The sequence below is a fragment of the Parus major genome, chromosome 5 (genome assembly GCF_001522545.3).
Source record: "Parus major isolate Abel chromosome 5, Parus_major1.1, whole genome shotgun sequence".
Taxonomy (NCBI): Eukaryota; Metazoa; Chordata; class Aves; order Passeriformes; family Paridae; genus Parus; species Parus major.
In genome coordinates, this window is record NC_031774.1 from 18,964,713 (window position 1) to 18,972,528 (window position 7,816).

A 7,816-nucleotide genomic window follows, 5' to 3' on the forward strand; every position below is an offset into this window, starting at 1 on the left:
CATTGAGTGCATGGTCGTGAGCACCACATTTACAGCCACAAGAGATTGCACAAGCCTCTGCAAGTGGTTTTCTTTCACACACAGGGTGAGTGTGAAGGTGGCTGGGAAGCTGTGCCGTGGTGGCAGTGGGAGGCTGGCCTGGAAGGGCTCTGGGAGCAGTTCTGAGGGGCAATGCTGAGCACCTGCTCTCTGTGAGGAACCTTCCAGTCCTCTGGAAGCAAAGACTGTCCCCATGCCAGAGCTGCAGCGTGAGAAGCCACTTGCATTTTGGATACAGGGTTCTGGTTTGGGGCTTCACTATGTTGCTGACCCATCACACAGCTGTGACAGGGCCACAGGCCAGTCTTTTATACCCTTGCCGTCACCAACTTGAGAAAACCTCCTGGGGGAGCTGTCAGAATGGGAAGAAGGAGTTTCTCTCACCACCTTGTGAAGTCTCTTACCTTCTGCTTTGATAATGACCTAGACTGAGTCACTTTTCACCACACTGCATCTATCTTCCCTTTTTACTCTGTCTCCTTCTTGAGGTAAGTGGTTTATTCTGTATCCATGCATCTCTGTCATAAACTTATTGATGGGGCTATTCTTAGTACCACTGGCCTTTTTCCTGATATTCCCCATAGCCAAGCACATTTTTTATTGCCAGAAAGCAGAGCTGTTTCTAGCCCTAGCCATGTGAACAGCAACTTGGTTTATCTTTTTCTTTTTTTTCCTCTCATCAAGACTTGCAGTGTGTCTTGCTGGTGGCACTGATGGCAGCTGGGTGAACACTCCTGGGTTTGGATTGCCTGTTCTTTTAAGGTCCAAATGCAATGGGTTCATCTGAAAGGCCTTTTGGCACTTGCTACTGAGTCAGCAGATGGAAAATATTTGGCTCTTAGAGGCAGCCTGTGTCTCCCAGAGAGGAGAAGCTGCAGGTCTAGTGAGAGACAAATTGTGGTATTTATGGTGTGCTTAGTTACGTGAACTTCTTAATTTTGCTGTAGTCTCAGAGTAGCAGGACTTCCCTCTCTGAATTCCCTGTTCCTTCCCAACCTGGCTCCTTCCCCATGGCTGCTGCAGGGCTCCTGGGCCTGGCAGAGTGCACCTTTCTCAGCCTGAAGGAAAGCTGTGCCTTGGACAAAGCCACCAGATGAGTGTCTGAGCTCCTGAAAGGGGCCAGGCTGGCTGTGTTCCCTGGCTGCCCCTTCCCCAGTCGGGACAGGTCTGCACAGAGCCAGCACTGCTTCCCACTCAGGAAAGCAGGTGAGAAAGGAAGACCCACCCTGACAGGGATTCCCCACAGTGCCCAGGGAGTTTCCCAGGGCTACCTGAGCTGGAAATTCAGTCCACAATCAACATTCTCTGTAGGAAAGTCACTGCAAATTTTCCTGTTAATTAAAAACGTGAAGAGCAGGGTATTTGGTATTTTTCTGAGCAAAGAGGAGGTAATTAGTCATCCTGTTCATATTTCAGGATCTGGCAGGACAACTGTAGATTAAATGGTATATTCCTGCCTGCCCACACATTTGGAGAGTGCTTTCTCATCCCCCTGCTATCCCAACAGCTCCAGGTAAGGGTACCAAGCATTCAGCTACATAAACAAAAGCTTTAAAACAGGTAGCAGCTTTGAAAGCAACTTTGCAGCAAAGGTACAGCTCATTCTCATCATTGTGGTCAAAATTGTATGCTGTAAATTAGCTGCCACTTGCCACCTGAGAGTTGGCTGCCTTTTATTCATTACTTGCATCTGAAGATACTCAGAGCACCCTTGTTATTTCCACCTGTGAGAGCAAGTGCTGTATAATTTTGACAGTTTACATCTCCCCTGTGTGTGAGTTCATCCCTTCCAGGGGGCTAATCCTGCCACAAGCACTTCTTCAGGTCTTGTGAAAGCTGTCCTAAATCCACAAGGAGTGGCACCTCAGATGTTTGAGTAGTTTGGGTGCATTTCTCCAAGTGATGAAAAGAAATGACAACTCCAGTGCTTAAGTAAGTGAACTAAAAATTGTCTTTATTTACCAACTTGCTGTGTGTGGCCAATGCAGTGGGGCCACAAATATGGGCTTGTGTGTAGGAGACTCACTTGTATGGGAGAGAGCAGTAAAGAAGAGGTATATGCAGGTAAAGGAAATAGCTGACTAGATTGATCTTCACCTGAATAACTGTTATGACAGAAGGTAGAAGTCTTGATCACCAGGCTTTGCAATGAGCAAAAGGAAAACAAACTCCTTAAACAAAAGGACAATGGCCTGAAGGGTCCTACCTACCCTGAACTCCTGCCATAGCACAGAGCAGGTTTCCAGTAAATGTGACTTGCAAGAGTACTCAGGGAGTTGCTATTTGAAGTGTCTCTCATTTGGCTTCAAAGTTAATTCCCACTTAAGCCAAGAGCTAGTTGATAGTTCTTGTGGTACAATTATTATAGACTGTGCAGTAACAATCTCTGTTACATTGGCGAATAGACTGGAGAATCATTATTTCTGACTTGGAAATTTATGAAGACAGCTGCATTGGCTCACACACAGGAGTTTCCTGTGGTTGTTGAGTTATTTAGTTATTTTATTTTTACTTTTTTTTTTTTTTTTTTACTTTTTAAAAACCATTTTTCTCCCTTTATTTTTATTTTTAAACCTGAAAGAGTGAGTGATTTTGTTAGAATTCCTTGGGCTTCTCAAAGACAGACCAGTTGCAAGACACAACTCAGTGCTGCAACAAGACTACCTAGAAAGTGACAGAATTTATTTATATTAAATATCAGTAAGAAACCACAGACTCTGTGCCATAAATCACCTGCCCTGCAGGCCTCTGAAACTGATTTACATGGGTCACTGGTAAGCCAGCCCTCTTTTTCACTGGGGGTTTTTAATCCTCATTACACTAAAGGCTTATTGACTAATGTATCAATGGTTCTTGGGGCATAAACTTGTTCATCCTTGTCCCCTATATATCTGTCTCATGGCTTCACTATGACAAGTGCTAAACCTTTCTTCAGGCACCCCTCAGGCTAATGGATTGTGTATTTGCTGTGGGGTTGGATATAAGATGTGAGAGGGTGGGAGAGGCTGTTCTGCAGGAGGGAACTGACAGGATGTGTGAAAAGTGCCTCTTAAGTGGTATATGCACTACTTCTACAAAAACCACTCTCTTCTAGTATGTTGTTTTTTTTTTTTGTGGGAATGGGAGAGGAGTTCTGTTGTGCATTTGTAACTTAGAATCTCAGAGGCTGAATGACTCTCCATTATAAGTTTGAGTGAATGCAGAGGATTTCTTGTGATTTTTCCCCATCCTGTTGCTTTTTCAGAAGGCAGTGGTGGATGGTTATTGCATGCTGAGCATTGCTGTGTTTGGTAGTGCAGATGGAGCTCCTCTATTCAGCCTGTCACTGAATGTCATCATTCTCTCTTCTGGCTCTTAAATGTTCAGCATCTCTCTTCCCTGAAAGCCCTGCAGCAGACTGAAGGGATGCTGCCTACTGGACCCATGGTCCTGGTTAAATGCAGTGGCTCATCCTCAACAGCACTGTGTTTAGGAATCTTTCCTGTCCCATCATCCAGGAGCTGCTCTGGCAGTCACACTCCCACCCCCTGAGCTGTGGGAAACCCAGAACTGAGCTGGTAAGGAAACCTTTTCTCTGACTGTGAGTGTGGGTGGGTGTGCAGGGAGCCAAGAGGGGCACCCATGGGGTCCCTGGAGCCACGCACTGTGAAGGGGCTTTGTTCCCAGCAGTGACAGTCTGGAGTGGTGGCAGTGTGGCAGCCAGAGTGACTCCTGAATGGTCAGACAGGAAAGTTTCCTTAACAACTTCAGGGAAAAGGAGCTGCCACCTTCTAGCCATCCCCTTGTCAAAGAGGGTCCTGTAGTCTTTAAAAAGTCTGGTTCTTTGAAATCAAAGTAAATGCTGCAGTAAATGAGACCTGAGGGCATTTGCCATGAGCCTCCTCCTAGTCTATTGAAATGTGTGAGCTGGTGTGAACAAGACACCCACGCTTGTCAGGCAAACAAAAAAAGCCCATTTTCAAAAGCTTATTTCTCTGGCTTTACCCAATGCTAATTTTATTCACTGTTTGCATAGCTGTCCTGCTTTGTCTGGGATTTACAGAGTGGAGAGAAAATTGTTCAAGATTTGGACCTCTGTCATATTTCTTCTTTTTTCCTGATGAATTGTTGTGGTTAGCTGATTGACTCATGAGCTGGTGATGCCTTCAGAGGGCAGCAGCAGCCTCTCTCCTCTCCTCTGGCTCGGCAGTGTTTACAAAGACTCGGCTCCATATGAAACAGGGGGTGAGGGTCTGTTCAGCAGCAGACACCGCTGTTCGTAGGGGCTGTGGAGAGACCAGCAGAGCAGAACCAGGCCTTTGAGGGAGTGACTTGCTTTGCAGATGTGTTCTTCCTACATTGCTTGTTTGGGATTGCTTTTATTGGGGGAGCCTCCAAGGGGCCTTTGAGAGCCTTAGAGGCAAGTAAATCTACCTCTGTGCCTTACCCTCCGAGCCTGCCCTCCATTCTGTGGGCTGTGCCCGGGACAGCTGCTGGCAGCCGCTGTGTGCCCTGTGCTGTGCGGCCTCTGGCCTGGCTTCTAGAGAAAACACTCTACCACTGCAGAAAATGGGGCTTTGGGAGGCTGAGGAGAGCAGAACCCGTGGGCCAAGCCCTGAAAGTCTTTCTTGCAGTGAGGGGTCCAAAAGTGAACACAGGATTAGAGATGTGGCTCAAAGGAACTATGAGTAAGTACAATTCCATGGGAGAAAGGCTTACCCATGCTTTTACCCTTTCTCATTTTGGTAAGGACATGTGGTGGTGTTGGATGCACAGTTCTGGCTCAAAAATCTGGGGACAGTTGGACAGGACTGGGGCAATTTTTTGTTAGATTTTATTTTTCTTTATATAAATACATTATTATGTATTATACATGATCTATTTATAGTATACATTTGTATATTTTTAACACAGTACATCAATACAGTACTACATTTAATAATTTAAAACACGTCTTTTTATGCATATGCTTTTTTATTTTTGTATCGAGTTTGTTATCTTTATAATTACTTTATTTGTCTGAGAAGATTACAACTGGACTGAGACTATACAGGAACCAGAAACAGGCAGAGGTTAAAATATGTGTCCTTTGCATTCATTCCTTGGTTTCCACTGCTGTTTGAAAGCAGCCAAGGAACCAAGAAATCCACTGTGGCCTTTCATCACTGTCCTGGGTGTTTGGTGGTCCTGACCTCCCTTTTCCCAAGTACTCCCAAGTACTGACTTGCCTTTCAGGTTAATTATATTTTTAGCCATATAAAGTCCAAATCCCTTCCATTCCCAGATGACCCAAAAGCACACTCTAAAGATCACCAAGATGAATTTAAAATATTCAGTCGCTGCATTTTATCTAGAAGGATGAGTACAGGCACATGCCTATCTAAAGGACTTTTGCATGAAGAAACTCAGGTTCAGGGAGTTGTTTCTAGAAGGTGAATCACACTGGAGGCACTTGCTTAGGCAAGTCTAAACTCCACACTGTGAAGTTTATCACACCTGGGTGTGATACTGAAACTAGGAACACTTGTATGTGTCACTTTTCCCTGGCAGTACCTTTGCTCCTTAGCACTCTGTTTCTGTTGCTGGCTTTAATAAAGGAATCATTTGGGCCAGATATGACCTTGGCCTTTGCTAACAAAGTTAAATTGTGGAGGGAAACAAGTCCATGCAGGCAGGAATACCAGAATGAAAATACTAATGCTAACTCAAGCATACTGTTGTAGGATTTAACAGGACAAACTCTTGGACCAGCTGCTGCTGAAGACAGAAGGGAGAACCAGCAAGCTGTTAATACAGGTCTGTAGCAGGGTCAGGACTCTGCACATCAGGTGAGACAAGGAAAGGTTCGTGTCATTGCCTTTTCCTTTTTTTCTTTTTCCCCCAGTGTGTTAATTATCAGCTGAGTTTCATGGAAATCAGGTTCTGTCTGAGAGGGCTAAGAAACTGAAACCTCACATTTCTGGACAGTTTATCGCACGGCATTTAGGAAGCTATCTCTCCTGCTTCTAATCAGCTGAGAGAATGGAGGAGTTTTTTAAAAAATTGTCAGTACTCAACTGCTAAAACACTGCTCTGTTTGTGCCTTGTTCCCTTCGCTGTTGAGTGAGATAAGTCTCTGGACAAAAGCCACCAGAAAACATGGCCTATGAACCCATTCTGCCCCAGAGTGTCAAGTCTGGCCAAGTCAAGTCAAACCTGCTGGTACCTCAATGAGAAACTCTCAGCTGGAATCTCCAGGGCTGTGGGCAGAGCAGGGCTTTTCCTGCTTCCTCAGTGGGTGCCTGGCTGCAATAAGCATCCCCCTGGCATGGCAGAGCAGCCAGCTCCTGGAGGCAACAGGGAGCAGACTGGAACAAGGAGCAGCATGAAATCGCTGAACTCGGGAACACTCGTGCTCCATGGCCCCAGAGATCAGCCAGAGCACAAACCAAAAGGAAAAGAAGGGTCATTGGTTGAGGCTGGGACTGCAGCTAATAAAGGAATTATTTTTCCTGTTGCGCAATCGCCTCACAGCGATTTCATGAAGTTTCCTCTTCCGTCGGAGAGGAAAACCCCCAGCCAAAATGCAACTTTCAGAGCTGGGAAATGCAAGAGGTTGTTTCAGTGGAGCAAACACATGTTCAAAGAATGTGACCACCAGAAGACCAGACAGTGAAGCAGAGGCCCCAGGATTTCAGCAGAAAAATTATCTTCATGATGCTGTAGCTCAGTCTTTATTTGCTCTGCATCCAGCATGCACTAACAAGATAAATTATTTTTTACAGGGTTTTTTTTTATTTTTTAATTTTTTTTTATTTTTTGAAACAGGAAGAATTGCAATTTTTTATAAGAGTTGAGAAGTGGTGACAAAAGGTCCACTTGGGATAAAACATGAGTGAGGAGGGACTCAAGATATGACCACTACTTCAGAATCTTTCTGCTTGCGTGCAGACAAGAGGAAATGAAAAAAAGAGGACAGGAGAAACAAGGATGGCTCTGGCTGGGGGTTGGCTTTTTTTTATGCTGTTGTGAACTGGAAAGGATTGCAGAACTAGCATAAACCCTTCACCCATTCTTCACCCCCTGACAAGCTTAAAATGACTTAAGCATGTATCTGCCTGTGTGCTCAGAGACATATTTATCAAGGTTAATCGTTTAATTGTATTTATCAAAGTTAGGTTTAACTGTAAGAATTTGAAACTAGTAAAGGAAAAAGACCTGAAGGCCAGAGCTCCTGACATTTAGTACTTCAAGATCACTAAGACTGTCAGGTCCTTTGAGGGTGGTGATGGCATAAGGGTTGATTCAGTCCAGAGTGGTCAAGCTCTCCCTTCCAGATGGAGTGGACAAAGGCTCAGTGATGAGGGTGAGACCAGTGCCAGGGAAGTGTTTCCTTTGGTAAGTTTTTGTGCTAACATAAAAATTTCCTATTTGAGTGGTATGAGATTTTTTTTTTTTTAATTTTTTTTTTTTTTAAGCCAAGATGAGTAACAGGCAGAATTCATCAGCCCTCTTACTCATTTCATCCAGACAGGTCTGGCATTCCCTTCTCACCATATTTGGTCCATTAAATTCCCCTTGTGCTCCCTTGTATTTGCTGCATTTGCCAATACCACACTCAACCCTTTTCAGGGCTAATTCAGGAAGCTTTGTTGACCTCAGTTAAAGCTGTCTTGGAACAGGCTAAATAGTCACAGCTCCTAAATGAGAGACAGCACAGAAGAGCTGAAGTTTAGCAGTGTAGTAAGGAATGGCACAGGGAGTTTCTCTTTCCAGCCACAACAGCTGGAGTGTTGGGCTCACGCTTTTTGGGGATGAG